The 17,784-nt window shown below is 55.2% G+C and overlaps 1 protein-coding gene across 4 annotated transcripts in view; it reads right to left on the reverse strand.

Moving 5' to 3' along the window:
* Septin9 (septin 9) overlaps positions 1–17,784 on the reverse strand; it is a 161,414-nt gene that overhangs the window by 32,763 nt on the left and 110,867 nt on the right. The gene's annotated exons all lie outside the window — the stretch shown is intronic.

A 17,784-nucleotide genomic window follows, 5' to 3' on the forward strand; every position in this document is an offset into this window, starting at 1 on the left:
GGGTAGGATTGGAGGTTTGCTCAGAGCAGGGAGCAATTGGTTCAAGTGGAGAGGAGCCTTTGGTAACTCTGGATGGGCCTCAGGGCCAGTGACAGATTTCCCCATGTGACTTCAGTGCCCCAGTCTGCAGGAACAACTGCCCCAAAGGCTCCCCGAGATATGCACAGAACCATATTCCACCCCCGTCCAGCTCTGCTCTACCAGTGAAACACGGAACCCCCAGGCGTCTGGGCCATCATGCAGATCTTTGGAATCTGTCTTCCCTGTTTGGAGCTGATACATCAACTCCAGTCACAGCTAGAACAGCGGGTCCCTTCAAACCAGGAGGAGCTCCCTGTCTAACAACTTCCTCCCACCCTCCTGTCACCGAGCCCTGGCAGTCCGTACAGAAAAAGATGGCGCGGGGTGCGGGGGGGGGGGGGGGGGCGACTCCTATCAACCCACGTCAAAGTTGAGCACCCACTGTCCTGCTGACTCTCCCTCCTGGGGACACAGAACTTCCTCCCTCCGGAACCTCACACAGCCCCCACAGCTCTCTAAGGCCCCCTGTGGCAGCTCTGGAGATTCCAGGCCTGGGAAGTGAGCGCCTCCTACCGCTCTGACCCTCATCTAGCGCCATTAAATGGGGGTCTCCAGATCATGAAGGGGGCCCCAGGTTATAAAGGGTCGCTTCTCCAAACGTTCATCCGTCCATCCACAAGTTGAGAGGTTCTCGGCTCTCCCTGACTGTGATCCAAGTACCATCCGGCCCTCTGGCACAAAGCCCAAGATGCAAGTTACAGAAGGAGCCTTACACTTCCAGCTACCACAGGGGGAAACTGTGAGGAACCACATGGCCTGTTTTAATTGATCTCACAAAGCCAAAATATTATCAGTTCAAGATGTCATTGACATGAAAATGGCAGAGATATTTCACACACTTCTTCCATTCCGTGCCAAGATCCTGGAATCCAGAATGCATCTGACTGACTCCTCTGGTACACTCTCAGCGGCAACCAGGCCTGTGTCGGGGGCATGACAGCCCTGGGTGCTGGATAAGTGGGCATGGCGGCACCCTGTCGCTCTTCTCACTGCAGGGTCACTGATTCACGAGTCTACTTGGAGTCCCTGGTCACTTCTGGAACCAGATCTACAAGCTACATTTGGGGTGAGGGGACACAGCCCACCTAAACCCACGTGTCCCGTAAAAACACATTGAGGGACTGGAAGGACACATATTGTGAGCCCGGCGATGGTGGTGCACACCTTTAATCCCAGCACTCGAGAGGCAGAGGCAGGCAGATTTCAGTGGGTTTGAGCCCAGCTTGGTCTACAGAACGAGGTCCAGGACAGCCAGGGCTACACAGAGAAATCCTGACTTGGAAAACCGGGGGGGGGGGGGGGGGGGGCGGAGAAGCACACTTCAGTCCAGAAGGAGAACCTGAGTTTGGTTCCCAGCAACCATGTCAAGCAGTTCACATCTGCCTAAAACCTCAGCTCCAAGGGGATCTGACTTCTCTGGTCTCTGCAGGCATCTGCACTCATGTGCATGTACCCACTTACACATCTGCACTTGTGCATGTACCCACTAACACATCTGCACTCATGCATGTACCCACTTACACACATCTGCACTTGTGCATGTACCCACTAACACATCTGCACTCATATGCATGTACCCACTTACACATCTGCACTTGTGCATGTACCCACTTACACACATCTGCACTTATGTGCATGTACCCACTTACACACATCTGCACTCATGTGCATGTACCCACTTACACATCTGCACTTGTGCATGTACCCACTTACACACATCTGCACTCATGTGCATGTACCCACTTACACATCTGCACTTGTGCATGTACCCACTTACACATCTGCACTCGTGCATGTACCCACTTACACACATCTGCACTTGTGCATGTACCCACTTACACACATCTGCACTTGTGCATGTACCCACTTACACATCTGCACTCGTGCATGTACCCACTTACACATCTGCACTCGTGCATGTACCCACTTACACACATCTGCACTCGTGCATGTACCCACTTACACACATCTGCACTTCTGCATGTACCCACTTACACACATCTGCACTTGTGCATGTACCCACTTACACATCTGCACTTGTGCATGTACCCACTTACACATCTGCACTTGTGCATGTACCCACTTACACATCTGCACTTGTGCATGTACCCACTAACACATCTGCACTTGTGCATGTACCCACTTACGCATCTGCACTCGTGCATGTACCCACTTACACACATCTGCACTTGTGCATGTACCCACTTACACATCTGCACTTGTGCATGTATCCACTTACACATCTGCACTCGTGCATGTACCCACTTACACATCTGCACTTGTGCATGTACCCACTTACACATCTGCACTTGTGCATGTACCCACTTACACATCTGCACTTGTGCATGTACCCACTTACACATCTGCACTCATGTGCATGGGCTATGCGAGACAGTCTCAAACACAGATCCCAGAGCAGTGTCCCCAAGTTCACTGTAGGAAAGAGAGTTTCTCTTAAGGAGTCAACTCAATGAATGCCTGGCCACATACCCTGCAGACTGTGCCAAAGACACCATCAGCTCTCTACTGGATGGCCCTCGCATTCATACGAGCTTGAAGGGACATGAGACAATTAGCCCAAGTCACGGGGGCGGGGGCAGCTGCTGGCCCGACTCACTGCATGTTCCCCTGTGTGGAGCTCAGAACTTTTTTTGAGTAGACGCCCCTAAAACTTGAATCTGATGAAGACTTGGAGGTGAGGAAGCTACCTGGGGTCATGTACAACTGGATTCAGAAAGCAAGTGGGCACTCGGGCCAAGACCCCTAGAAAAGAGCGAGAGAGGAAGGGGTGACGGACACCCAGGCTACTTCCACCCCTGGCCTTCCGGAGCCCGGGTCTCCATCCACACATTGGCTTCCGCCCCATGCGTATCCTTCCAACAGCCAACTCATCAAGCTGTGTTTATTTATTCTAAAGTCACATAGGAGCACACTTTAAAAAGAATTCGGAGAGAGAGAGAGAAAGCAGACTAGTGGTGGCCAAGGGTGAGGGGTTGACATGGGGCTGGCTCCTTAAGATGTGGGGTTTCCAGAGCGGTGATGAAAAGATGCTGGCACCAGAATGGTGCTGGCTGCGCAACACTCAGGCCACGTCTGCTATGGGCAGGGGTGGGGTGGGGGAGTATGGGAAGGGTGGGGTGGGGGAGTATGGGCAGGGGTGGGGAGGAGTGAGTATGGGCAGGGGTGGGGTGGGGGAGTATGGGCAGGGGTGGGGTGGAGGAGTATGGACAGGGGTGGGGTGGGGGAATATGGGCAGGGGTGGGGAGGAGTGAGTATGGGCAGGGGTGGGGAGGAGTGAGTATGGGCAGGGGTGGGATTGGGGGAGTATGGGCAGGGGTGGGGTGGGGGAGTATGGGCAGAGGTGGGGAGGAGTGAGTATGGGCAGGGGTGGGGAGGAGTGAGTATGGGCAGGGTGGGGTGGGGGAGTATGGGCAGGGGTGGGGTGGGGGAGTATGAGCAGGGGTGGGTGGGAGAGACCCGTTTACATTCCACTTGCACTGTCAGCCAGGGATAGCCTCAAACCCCAGGTCCTCCCGCCTCAGCCTGCCTGGTGCCATGGTGACAGATGTATATCACCCCACCCAGGTAGAAATATATGTGTTCTAAAAAAAGAAAAGAGAGAATTGAATATGGGGCTGAGAATACGGTTAAGTCGACAGGATGCTTGCCTGGCATACACAGAGCCATAGGTCCAATTTCCCAGTACCATGGTAACCCAGCTGTGGTGGCAAATAACAGAAGCAGGAGGATTAGAGTTCAAGGTCATCCTTGGAGGAAAGCCTGGGCAACGTGTGAGACCATATCTTTAAAAATATTTTTAAAGACTTAAATACATTATTTTTTTCCTCTTTTTGGCCCAATGTATTTTAACATTTTATGCCTTAAAGCTATAATGTCTTGAGACACACCAGAATGACCGGTGTCCTATCCTCGGCCTGAAGGGTGCTGCGACTTCACCGGACAAGGTGACTTTTGGATCTGAATCCAGACAGTGGCACAGAGTGACCAGATGGGCCAGATGCGAGCACAGCTGTCCTGACCAGAAAGAGAGGAGGTTTGATCACAGGGTATGAGGTGACCAGGAAGTGACAGAGGCAGAGATCTGAACAATGTGGCCACAAGCCAAGGTGTGCCAATTGCCACTGGAGCAAGAAGAGGCCAGGGACAGATCTCTGGAGCCTTCTGCAGGAGCAAACACTTTGGCATCGGTCCTGTGGGCAGGTTTAACACAGTAATGTCTGGTGCTGCAAGCTGCACGATTTCTGCACCCACGTCAGTAGCCATAGAAACTAATGCGACCCTCTAGCCCCTTTGATCCATAGAACTTAAAGGTTAGCGCACAGGGGAGGTACACACTCAAGCAGTGCAGCAGGATGCCATCCTTCAAGCCCCTGAGTGGACTCCTGGGATAGTTCCAAGCCTGGTCCACATCCGACAAGTCTTACCCTAAAGCAGAGGAAGCCCCTAATCTTTTGCCAGGCACTTGGCTGAAAAAGCACCCCCACCGAGTCGTTGTCCATGCTGTCCCGGTGGGAGCAGCACCCACAGTCCTTCTTGGTGACAGCAGGGACTTCCACCTCCTCTGAAAAACCAATGTGAAGACGAGGCCAATACAGACCCATTTCAGAGGTTGACACCTGCCAGGAAGCGCAGGACACCCACACGTCGCTCTATATGCAGAATCAAGCCAGCAGGAAAGAGGGATGGACGCACACGTGTGAGTGCGGTGCACGTGTGGACGGACACACACACTCATTCTCTCCCGGTAGGCACCTGGCTTACACTGAGCTCACCCTCCTGCCAACTGCCTTCTATCCACCCAGGCAATAGCGAGTGTGGCAGATGCTTCCAAACAAATGCCCAGAAAAATATCCCTCCCGCCCTCTGAGGCTCTAGTGCGGGAGGCCAGGGGCAAGGCTGGCATTTGCAAGTGGGCTGTGTGGCACTATGGGTGCCCCAGGGGTCCGTCGTGTGCCTCCTATATCACCAAAAGCTGCAAGAAACACCCTGCCAAAAGGCCTTGAGGGAAGGCCAGGAGCAGACGTAGTGACGCTAGGGAGGGAGAGGCCCCAGGACGTGTCTCACCAGTGCAAACAGTGGGCCCAGGTGAAGCTATGCTGCCCCAATCTCCAGAGCTGAGTGGCCTGCTCTGCTCTTCCAACTGTTGATTCTCAAGAGCCTACTCATGTCCCCTCTTCCTAGCGCCCACTCACTCTTGGTCCTGGCCATCTGGCCTCTGCCAACCACACACCTCCAGGGCTCTGGAGGATTCCTCATGGCCCATCTCAGTCCACGCCCAGAGATCCTGAGGACAGCCCTTGAAGGACCCTTCCTGGGACCTATTTCCCTCTCACTTTTCAATGTGGCTTCCTGGGGTGACCTCCCCTCTGCCTCCTTCACGTGTCTCTCCACACCCCTCCTCCCTCCACAGGTCCTGTGCTTCCTCCCCAGGAGAACCCATATGCCTGAGACCCCGGCTTTGGCTGCCCGTGCCCTGCTTTCTCCCACGTCAGTCCCAAGACTCTGCCCATCCCCTCAGGTCCCAGGGCCCTGTCCCGCCAGTCCTAATGCTTAGCTTTTCCAGTGTAACAGCTGCCATTTCCTGCCACACCCCGTACAGTTGGTGGCAATGCCCATTCTGCAATCCCCTCAGTCTACTTCCCCTCTTCCTCCTTTTCCCATACAATGTCTACAGCAGAACTCTTCCTTGGGGCTGAGCACCCCTGTACCCCGGTTCATCCAACCTCAGCCTGCGCTGTTTTCTAAGAACACACACTGCACTACTCCTCAGCTGGGCTCTATGGTTTCCCAGACACCACCACCTCCAGGATGCCCTCCCTGAGTTCACCAGCACAGGTGACATTCCCCACCCCCAACCTGGGTCCCTCCACAGCCTGGAGGACTTGCTGCTGATTCTACAGGCCCTGTCCCCTCCTGGTCTCCTTGGTAACCACAGGGCAGGATAGGCCCATTTCCGCTTTTCTAAGAAGCCCCACCCTTCCCCTCATCAGAAAGCAGCACCCAGATGCATGCAGGCCTTAGTGGTGCACACCTGCGATTCCAGAATGCGACAAGCCAAGGCAGGAGGACTGAGTTCTGAAACCAGCCTGCGCTATACTGCAGGGCCATCTCGAACACAGAGGGCTGGATCGGTCGTGTCTTCTATATTTCGTGCTATCTTTTTGTCTTGTTTTGTTTTTGAGATGGGGTTTCTCTGTGTAGCCCTGGAATTCAGGTTGTACTGGAAATCTATAGACCAGGCTGACCTCAAACTCAAGGAGATCTGCCCACCTCTGCCTCCCCAGGGCTGGGATTAAAGGGCTGTGCCACCACTGCCTGGCAACTCTATGCTATCTCAGCCTGAAGCGTGACCCTGGTTCCAGCCTCTGCCACTCCCTCCCTTGGGTCCTTCACCTCACCCCAAGCAAATGCAGCCAAAAAAAAAAACCACCAGACCCTCAGGTTTCCAAGGCGACAAGTCCCAAAGCACCCAGGTGTTCGGCCCTGTGAGCTCCTGGGCGCCAAGAGAAGACTGGCAGGCTGGGTACTCCGGGCTGCTGCCAGGGCAGTTCCTAGTCTTCCCACCCTGCAGTCAGGACGGTACCCACACACACACTTGAGGTCTTCAGATGCTGGATTTTAGACCAAACTCTATTTTGGTGTTTCTGATGGCGCCCCAGGCCCAGGCGATGGGGAGGGGCAGAAAGGGCAAGCTATTTATTTGGCTTCTAAAAATGGGCTCAGTAGCCGGGCGGTGGTGGCGCATGCCTTTAATCCCAGCACTCGGGAGGCAGAGGCAGGTGGATCTCTGTGAGTTCAAGGCCAGCCTGGACTACAGGAGCTAGTTCCAGGACAGGAACAAAAAAGCTACGGAGAAACCCTGTCTCGAAAATCCAAAAAAAAAAAAGGGGGGGGATCAGTATAGTCCCACTCTCATTCTGAAGAGCACAGCACTGTCCATGTAACACAGGGAGTGGGACTCCCACCTGTGGGGGAGCGGACCCCAGTTCCTGTCATCCACCTAGTCCCTAATATGTAGCTGGGATTGAGAACCACTGGCTTAGGACCAAATGTGGGCACACACACTTCTAAGAGTTGTGCTAAGGTTGGCTGAGTGTGCTGAGACCCGAGGGGATGGTGCCGTTTCAGAGCGGCGACACCACCTCCCCTTCAGATAACCTCGTATCCTTTGGGCAAGTTGCGCCCTGGCATGGAGCGACTGATCCTGTTCATGAGCTACCAAGTTACATGAGAATTGTAGCTGGGCAAGCATCCTAATCTCTAAGAGGGGGTTCTCGTTTGCTAAGGAGGAAGAGGGATACCCGGGAGAGTGGAAAGATGGCACGGGCAGACTGGCTTAGCAGAGGATCCCAGAGGAGCAGCCTCCTGGGCTGGCTGGCGAGGAGGTGGAGGGTGTGGTCACAGGCAGCTGGGAAGAAGGGAGTGGCTCCCTGCAGCAAGAAAGGAATAAGCAGAAACTGCGACTGCCTTCCAGCTATGCTTGCCTGTGCTTGAAACCGTGGTGTCGCATGCAAAAGGTCTTCTGGGCAAGTTTTCTCTGCAATCCGTGTTAACACCGTTGGCGCTGGGAGAATTTTATCCCCGCGTACAAAGGCTAGGGCCCTGGGTACCTCACAGACACAAGCCCTCACCCAAGGGCCAAGAGGGGAGGCTGAGAAGATGGCTCGGAGGGTAGAACACTTGCTGCAGAACCGTGAGGACCTGAGTGTGAATCCCCAGCACCGACATGAGAGGTCACACGGGCTCCAGTGCTGTGGGAGGCACGGACAGGAGGATCATGGGGCACCCTGGCTGCTGGCCCAGCTCCAGGCTCAGTGAGAGACGGTGGAGAGAGGCAGAACATCCTCCTCTGGCCTCCGGGCACACACACATGCAGGCACTGTGCACAGCTGAAAGTCAAGACTGAGTGGCACGAGATGGTCACCTGCAGCTCCTGGCTAGGGCCTGTGGTACAAAGAACAGCCAGAGTCCCAGAATCCAGTGCCCCTTCGGAAGCAGACCTCACACACAATAGACTTGAAGGGGTAAAGGCCTCTGCAAGCCATAGAGAAGTAGGAGGCTGGAGACATGGGCGATGGCAAGTGACAGACTGCCTGCCCCTTGGCACGTCCAATCCGGGACACGATGATTACAGAGGCCGGACAGCAGGAAGCTGTTCCATCCATACCCACTCAGCTCAGTGAAAGACTGATTTTTGGCCACAGTCAAGAGCCTGGAAAAGGGAGAAGGGGACCAAGAGAACCTCCTGCTACAGGCTCAGCATCCAGCCGGAGGAGCCAGCAGTATTCCACAGCACACTTGGTCAGGGATGGAGAGGGGAATAAGAGGGTCCAGACCTGCTCACACTGCCCTCCTGGGGCCCACACAGTGCCAGGGAGAAGAACATTGCAGATGAGGAGCAGGAAATCAGTGGGGGCTGTGCCCTTTGCATGACCCTGGGTATATAATCGCGAATCTGAAAGTCCACACAGCCGAAAGAGAAACAGGTGGCTAGCCCACCCTCACCTCCATCTGTGAAAAGGGAACTAACAGTTTTGTTCCCAGTTTGTTTCCTACTGGGTTGCGGGGGTGGGGGGAAGGACAAGTTCTTCCAGCCAGAGCTGGCAGAATCTAGAAGCATCTAGAATCTTCCAGAGCTGCAGCCCTGCCGGAGAACGCCTCCAGGCGTTCCAGAACAGGATCACCTCCCTGGCTGTGTGTTTCCGGTCATACACTGGGTGACTCAGTGGTGACAGAGTCGACGGTGTGTTATCTCCCTGAGTCAGGGGTTGGTCAGTAGTCGAACTAGGTCAGGGTGTCCACAGGCCTGTCCTTGCTTGAGCTTCTGGGGTTGAATCTGTTTTCTGGCCTTTTCTACCTAAACTTCCTGGTTCTCAATCCTCCCTTTTCCTTCGGCCTGGCCTTTCTCATACTGTACTCCAGGACACTTCCCACTCCGAAGGACCCTTGGGTGGCATTAGGCCCATGTGTATCTCCCTCAGTAACCCCATGAAGCATGCTTTCGCCTCACATCCGGCCACTGCAGCATGGCCACGGGCAACTCTGATCCCAGTAGACGTGTAAGGGTTGGACCACAGGCCCGAATCTGTCTAGTTGGACTCCAATCCCTGCTGTCTCTAAGATGAGGTGTGGTATGCCACCTCCTCATTGCTGCTGTGTGGAACAGAGCCCAGGACAGATCTGTGACCATCTATCTGTCCCTTGGTCTCAAACTGCCTCTCAAACCTTTTCTCTTGGTCACCTGGCAAGACACCCACGGGCAGGGTGTATCCCATGAGCACCTGAGCCCCCTACCCGCGGGCAGTTACAGCCCCACACACCATACAGCGAGCAGATACTGCGGGCTCCTCAGCCAGGACATGCCAGAATAAGACGGAGGCAGGATAGAAAACCAGGCCAGAAAGCCAGGAGACATTGGGAGGGGAGGGAGCCCTCCCTCTGGAGTCTGCAGTCTCCGGTTCAAAATTTCTGCCCAATTAACAACATTGCAATGACGGGTTTAGCAGGGAGACCACATTCTTTTTATAGGGAGATATTTTCGTGTAAGAATGTGAAGATAGCAATGAGACATGCTTCAGGCCTGAGCGCAGACGCCCTTTGAGTATGGCCCGGCCCTGTTCCCAGAAGTGAACCCCCAAATTTCTGGAAATCTCACAGGCAAGACTAAGAACTCCATTTACAGTAAAAACTCGCTTAACTCAGGCGCGTCCCTGCGGTGACCTGGTGACCTGTTGTCAGCTGTAACCTATAGCACCTGCAAAGCCACACCGAGATCTCACCTCAGTTCCTTCCCACAAAAGCCGTATCCCTCGCTATCAGGAAGAGAGCTAGGCAGGGCCCTCGAGTAGCCCACAACCGCCGACTGAGGACCTGTGTTCAGTTCACTGATAAAGTCTTAATGAACTCTAATTCACATAGGCTCAGCCTGAAATTCTTTTTGTACCAGAGTCAAGCCGGGAGTGGTGGCGCACGACCTTAATCCCAGCACTCAGGAGGCAGAGGCAGGCGAATCTCTACAGAGTAAGTTCTAGGACAGCCAGGATTACATAGTGAGACCCTGTCCAGAAAAAAAAAAAATGTCATTAGTATTAGTCAGCATCCAGCACACACTGGCCGCTCCCAATGTGACCTCTGACCTGGGGCAGGCCCTGGAAGATGCTGTCTCAGGGGCCTGGCTGCCCCATGGGCAGGAGGGGCAGGCCCACAGGTGTATAGCAGGATAGACCTGGGAGACAGTGAGGCCCCGGGCAGAGAGATGGCTCAGCAGGTAAAGGGCTTCCTGCACCAGCCTGGTGACCTGAATTCAACTCCTGGGACCTACATAAAGATGGACAGAGAGCTGACTCTACAAAACTGCCCTCTGACCTCCATGTGTGTGCCACGGCATGGGCATGCGTGCACATACATATATACATGCTAATAATGATAATAAATGCATAAAAGGGTTTAAAGGAGTCTTCTGTGCTGGAGGGACGGCTCAGGGGTAAAGAGCACCGGCTGCCTTAGCACAGGATCCAAGTCAGTTTCCAGCACCCACATGGTGGCTCTCCACACCTGTCTCAGAGCCCGCCTCCCCAGGTCCAGGGGATCCAATGCCCTTTTTGACCTCTGTGGGTCTTAGGCAGGCATGGGTGCTTAACACACATGAAATAAGAATAAATAAATCCAGAGAGAGAGAGAGAGGCTCCCTAGAGACAGCCTCCACTCTGGATCTGAGTCCCTCAGCCTCCTCCAGGATCTCTGCCTCTGTGGGTGCCGGTGAGGCAATGGCGCCAAGCAGGGTGACTGGAGAACCCTCACTGGAACCATTGGGAAGCTCTCCCCTCATCCGTCCCAGACAGAGAGCCCTCAGGTCCCACTGGAGAGACCCCAGGAGAACAAATGTGGCCTTCCTGCATGGAGGTGGGAGACAGCCTCTCCCAGCCCTGCTCACTGACTCCCCACAGAGGTCCGGCTGGGGCAGGGCAGTGTTCTGCTCCTGGCCAGGGCTACGGCTCACTTCTCCCTGTCTCTGGCCTTCCAACCACTTCTGCAGCAGGCCTTGCTGGGGCTGGATGGCTGAGATGTAGCCCAGGAGTTCTGAGCTACATGACGGAGGTATCAAAGCTAGACTGTGTGACCTCAGGAAAGTTACCTTGCCACTCTGGGCCTGTTTCCTAGAGGTTGTCTTCTATAACCTATGTGTGCTGGAGTCTCCTCCAGGGTGCCTCAGCCCTACACCCTACATTTGCTCCACAGCACAATCAAGACTTCTAGAACCCCCACCCACGCTTCCTCTAGGTAATGACATTTGGGCTTTGGGTGTCCCCCCTCCCCCCCAACCCGGCCCTCCAGTGCCCTGTCCAGTCTGGAGCCCAGCTGTATAGTCCAGGACTCCCAAGTGCTGGATTACGGGTGTAGTCACACCATGCCCTCAGGTCTTGCTGCAGCTTGGCCCCAACCCAGCTGCCCAGGCCTTCTCCGGGGTCAGCCCCAAGGCTGCAGGAAGCCTAGCGGCTTTCAGTTGCTTCCAAGATAGAGGAACTGATGTTCCTCCCCCGCACCCTCCTAAGCTTAGCCTCCACCCACGGGGCCACTGCAGCCCAACAGGCAGTAGGTGGCAGAGGCCAGAAAGGTCAGGCCACACCCCTGCAGGGAAGACAGCTGCTTCAAGCACAGGAAAAGGAAAGAGGGGAAGCGGGGACCCTCCCCTTCCCCCAGTCACTGGTGGCATCTACGCCTCTTCTCCAGGAGGCCCCACCCCCGTTCTACCTCAGGAGATTCTCTGCCCAGCCCAGCCCCAGTAATGAATCCCACATTGACTGCCTCCCTCCCCTCTGCCCTCAGTCCTCTCAACAGCTGGCCCACAGAAGGTGCTGGAGCTGAGGTGGAGAGGAGCTTGTAGAGTCCCACATCCCGCCCGCCCTTCCTCTGCAGATAAGGCCTCTCTGTTCTGGCCCTGGTCCTGGGAAAGCTGGGGCGGGGGGCGGGGGGCATTAACCCCTTCATGAGAGCCACATCTTCAAGGCTTCCTGGTCCCAGCAAAAGTGCAAACCATCAGAGCAGAGACAGCAGTGAGCACCAGGAACACATGATCAGCAACAAAGGCCAGGGAAGGGATTCAAATTTAAACTATCCATTTGCCTTACCCAACAGCTCTGTGTTCTTAGAGGACTTGTTTAACCTCTCTGTGCCTTCTGTTCTTTCTCTGTGAAACGTTGATAATGGTAAGAACCAGCATGACAGGCCTGACGGACTCGAGGAAATTCTGACTTTAGGACATTTTGGGGCCACAGGAAGCTCTAGTTACCATAGCCACTTGACTGTGATGGATCACGTCTCAGGACAGAAGCTCAGCAGTGTTGGCTTGGTTAGCGCTTGGATGGGCAACTGTCTGGTAGCCAAGGGTAAGTCCTGCTTCCTGCCAGCCCTGTCCCCTCCAGCAGCAGCCAAAGCTGGACTTCAGTCTTGGTTGCAGAAGGTGACCTTTCTCTGAGTCAGAGAGTACAGGGACCCCTGGGGCTGTTCCAGTGTCCGGATGTGAGGAGGCTGTGTGACCACTCTGACCTCCTCAAACCCTCTTCTCTCCCCTGCTCCAGATCTAGCCATGAAACCCATGGCAGCCTGAGCCCTGACCCTGTAGGGTACAGGGCCATCCTTGCATTTCCACCTCAACAGGAGTTGATAGGCTGTGTCCCACACATCCAGACCAGGGTTAGCAGGGCCACAAAGCCCCAGAGGTCCTCCGCCAGCCTCTGCAGCCCCGCCGCCAGCCAGCCCTCTTTACCCAGAGTCCTGAGAGGTGATCGAAGTGACACAAACACAGAGACCACTGCAGCATATGACCCAAGCCACACTGCTGGCAGATGCTGAGGCTAGAGGCTGAGCCCCTGCCAATCTTGCTCTAGACAAGATGCTCAGGTCCCAAAGCAATGCACGTGGATAGCAGGCCCATGCGGAGGGAAGGCCCCTGTCACAGTGCAGGCCTCCCAGAGCAATCCCATGGTGCACCAGCCCACCAAAGCCAAAGCTGGGAACTGCAGACAAGTGTAGTGGCCTGGCTCTGCCAACACACAGGAGGCCGAGACTGTCGGAAGTCCCACTGGGTATTTCCTCTAGGTAAGGGGTCTTCTCAGCTGAAGGAAGGGCTTCATTACTACCTGATGAGTGGAAATGATCAGGAGAGAAAGTGCAGCACAGAAATCCACACAGGTGACGTGAAGGCCAGCGCCTGGGCTAAGGTCCCTGCGAGGAGGAGAAGACAGGGATCCCCGTGGACGCGGAGGACCAGCCAGCACCGTGCGTGCCAACGCTTCTCTTCCTTCGCACACTCCACCCCATGGTGTCAGCCTCTCAGTCATCATGGGCAGCTGGCCACACTTGAGTCTCAGCCCAACCCCTCTTGGGCCCTAGAAAGCTGATGGGTCAGTGCAGGGCACAGCTGCTGCGTCCAAGGAGGCCGTGCCAGGCTCGAGGGTGACTGGGAAGTAGCTGGCATCCTGTGCCTTCTGGCGGCTAAATGAGAGGTCTGCACAGATCTGGTCGGAGTACGGGGGGCCTTGCTCCCTCCATTGCAGGATGGCCATCTGAACAGACACTGCTCTGCCTCTCTTGTCCAGCCCCTCGTGGACTAGGGAATCCCTTGCCTGCTCTGTTGGAGCTGGGGGGCACCACTCGCTCGCACTTCAGTCTTGGTGTGCCGACAACAGGGGGTTCCCAGGGGGGTTTCTGGCTAGCAAAGAACTCCACAGCAAGGATGGGCCCAGGGGCCAAGGACAGCAAGGAAGGGGTCGTCCGTAACATCCTTGGGCTGCCCCGGGTTCAGGGACAGATCATTTTGAATTTCAGCAAACTCTCCCTCGCAGCTAAAGGCATTTGGAGCCCAGCTCTCTGCTGCCTGAAGCTTAACACAGCAGCTAAGGCAAAGCGGGTGGGAGCCCTGGGGAGGGAGGGGCTCTTCTGAAGAGTCAGCAGTGCCTTCAGTGGACTGTCCTCTCTCAGAGGGGACAGGGACAGAGGTTCCCTGTGAGAACAGAGGCTGTGATGGCAGCAGCTCCCACGCCAGCAACTCTGGGTCCACCCCCTCTTGATGGCTTCCAGGGAAAGCATTCAGTCCCTGTCAGCATCCTGAGATCCAAGAATAGGCTGAGAAGGGAAACTGTCACACAAGCCTCTGGTGAGCGCCACCGTTTCCGGTGCCTCACATCACTACCCCCCCCCCAAGACTTTCCTACGCCCCACTCAATTCTTCCAGTGCTCCCATCTGTGAAATCAGGAATGGGCACAGAAGGGTTAAGCAGCTAAATGTTGATACACAGCAAGAGAGCCTTCCTCTGTCCACCCACTCCAAGGACAGAGGTGACACAGCATGGATAAGTCTCCAAGAACTTCACATTCCAATCGGAAACAGGAAGCCAGCGAGCAGGCCTTTGTTCTGTCTCTGTGGCTCGTCAGTCCCACATCTCAGCTGGAAGCCTGGACCGGCTGCAGTCTTTGAGTGGGTGGATGGATAGATGGGTGGGCGGATGGTTGAATGGACAGACAGATAGACCAATGGGTGGATGTATGGACGGATAGACAGATGTGTGGGCGGAAAGGCTGACAGATGGGTGGATGGATGGATGAATGAATGAATGAACGGAGAGGGATGGATGGATAGACAGGTGGGTGGGTGAACGGACGGACGGACGGATGGATGGAAGGATAAATGGGTGGAAGGATGGATGGATAGACAGGTCGGTGGGTAGATGGACTGATGGATGGATGGACAGACAAATGGACAGATAGAGAGATGGCCACATGTGCACTCACACACAAAAAGATGTAAAAATATACACACATGAGGTCATCAACCAGGCATGGCAGTACACATCTGTTAACCCCAGCACTTAGCAGAGGAAGCAGGACCATCAGAAGTTCAAGACCAACCTGAGCTATATGAAAGCCCATCTCAAATTTAAAAATGAACGAATTAAAAATACTGCGTGTGGTGGCGCATGGCTCCAAGGCCTGAGCAGAGACAGGGGAACTGTCTGGAGTCTGCAGCCAGCCTGGCCCACAGAGTGCTACCTCAAAACAAAAACAAAAATAATCAGGAAAAGCAGGGGCTTCCCAGTGAGAGGACAGCGCTCCCGGCAGCCCTGCCTTGCCTGGCAAAGAGCAGACGCAAGCGCTGCTGGCAGGGCAGGTCCGGTTAAAGACTTCCTCAGCAGCTCTGGGAGGCGGGAATCACTCCTCAGAACTATCCCCGCGCCAAGAACTGGATGTAGGGCAGGCGCCACCACGGTCCCTTTCCCAATCCCAACACAAGCCACCGCTGGCTGCAAAGAACACTGGGGTTCAGCCAGGGTTTGTGTCAACATGCTCTGCTTCATCCAGTCTGCTGGGGATCCCCCACCCAGGCAGGCACGACAGCTCCAGGAAAAACACGCAGACACGGAGGGAACTCAGGGTATAGGAAGGCAGGCTGTCCTCGGCCAGATCCGTGGAGTCCTCTGGATCCAGCCCTCCAGGGGCGCTCGAGACCTCGGCTAGTTCCACTGACAGGTGATTCAGAAGAGGAGGGTGGGGTGGAGGGCTCTAGACTGATGATGGAGGGTGGCTTGCACCCTCACTAGGTCAGTTCCTGCCCCTAATGCCATCTCTTCCTCTGGCCACGATGAAGGCTGGCGGAGACTGGACACCTGATTCACGGGTAAGAAAGTGGACAGGAACACACCCTTTCTAGACACCAGTGTGCAGGGTGTTAACCCTACCACAGCAGCCATGGTCACCGTCCTCACGGGGAAACAGTCACAGGCCTGCCTGCACCACTGACCCCTGAGCATGGAGTACCTGTTTCTACACAAGGAGACCCAAAGGTTCCAGAAAGCACCACCAGTTTGTGGGTGGGCACAGAGCAACATATAGATCACAGCCCTCTCTCTTACTACAGCATCATCAATGGGACTGCATGCCCACAGGTGGCTGGTACTGTCGACAGTCCAGGGTGCACCAGGTCACCGTGTCTCAGACAAGGCCATTACAGGTGTCCTTTAGCTTCCTTGCATATGTCTTTGCCCCAAGACATCTGGGGAGTCACAGGTCTGGCTTGCATCCTATTACTGCCAGGTTTCTGCTGTGTGACCATTTGCCAGCAACTCAGCCTCTCTGGGCCTCCTAAATTTCAGAGTGTTTTCGAGGAGACAGTAGAGACGGCCCAATGATGGGCAAGCGGGGATGAAAGGCTAGTTCTGCGGCAGCCATAGGATAGGACGGCCAGAGTACAAATGGTGTGCCTTGATACCAGAGCTGACCAGAGTGGTCACTATATAACAAAGAGGCTAAGTCCAATTCAAATACTGACCTGGGCAGGTCTAGGCGACCAGACCCTGGGTGCTACGTGGCCCCAACATCAGGACAGAGTGTGACATCAGAGCTGGCATTGCCCAGGTAGGTACAGTACGGGAAGGCCAAATGGAGCAGTTTAGGTACCTATCCACCATCTTCCCCTCGCCCCAGGCAAACAGTACCTATCCACGGCACAAGCCTGCCACCTGGCCTTGGCATTCTTGACACAGTGATGGAGCCCCAAGCCAGGGATGGAAGCCAACCCTGCAGCAGAAACACCGTTGATTCACCATGCCTGCCAGGCACACAAGGAGGGTGAGGCGGGCACCTCCTACATTCTACAGCAAACCCTGGAAACCTGCTGAAGGGTGTCTCTACATAATTCAAGCTAACCTCAAACTCCGAATTCTCTTTCCTCAGTTTCCCACATACAGGAACCGGAGGTATGTACAACCATCACTTGCCTCTTCTGTGGTTCTAGAGCATCCTTGCCCTCCTTCTGTGTTCTCCCAATCTCCCATCAGGTTGGTAGTAACAGGCCTGCACTGCCTCTCTCTCCTCTCCCCACCTCGTTCACGATGTAGGGGCTGCTGCAGGGAGAAGGGTAAGCTCACACGACCCCTCACACACAGTGATTCCCACCAGAGGCCTGTGCGAGGGTTCACTCACACACACCCATGTGAACAGAGTCTCTCTTCACCCCCGGCACTAACTGACCCCCCAGCAACCCATCCATTGCAGTCACAGCAGCGCGGCTACCTGCCGCTTCTGCCTGGGTGCCCTCTGTGACCGCTTCTTCAGGTTCCCACGGCAGTGCCTTCTCCCCGAGGCATGAATGACAAGCCAGTACCCCCCTGCCACCACAGACAGCCCATGACGAGGGCCAGAGAGAGGTCTCCAAGGGCCGTTGCTTGGTAAGAAGGACTGATTCCTGTTAGCTACCCCCTGACTTTCACATGTGTGCTGTGGTGCACACACACTAAATAAAATGTAAAAATAAAATTCGAATGACCGGGATGGCAGACACTCACTGCTGCTTGCAGAGCCTCCATAGGCAGAAACTTTGGCTGTGTTGGCTGGAAAGGACAATCCCTCTGAGGCCACAGCCATGAAGCCAGGACCAGAGTGAGGCAGCCAAGGAAAGGCCCACCTCTCCCTAGCAAGGTGCAGGCACTGTAAGCCCCGGCTGTGGTCCCTGGAGGCGCCCCAGTCACAATGGACAGAGTGGCTTTGCCCGAACGACGTGAGACCACCACACACAGCCAGGGGGCGCTCTTCACACAAATCGCCTGGATAGCTCTCTTGGGGCTGTGGTGTGGTGGGGTTGTGGCTGTCACTGTAAAGGACAGACTGCAGGGGGCAGCGTGGGGTGAG

Source organism: Microtus oregoni, unplaced genomic scaffold (assembly GCF_018167655.1).
Source record: "Microtus oregoni isolate MIOR12 unplaced genomic scaffold, Mior012 000048F_ref0000485, whole genome shotgun sequence".
In the NCBI taxonomy this organism is placed as follows: domain Eukaryota; kingdom Metazoa; phylum Chordata; class Mammalia; order Rodentia; family Cricetidae; genus Microtus; species Microtus oregoni.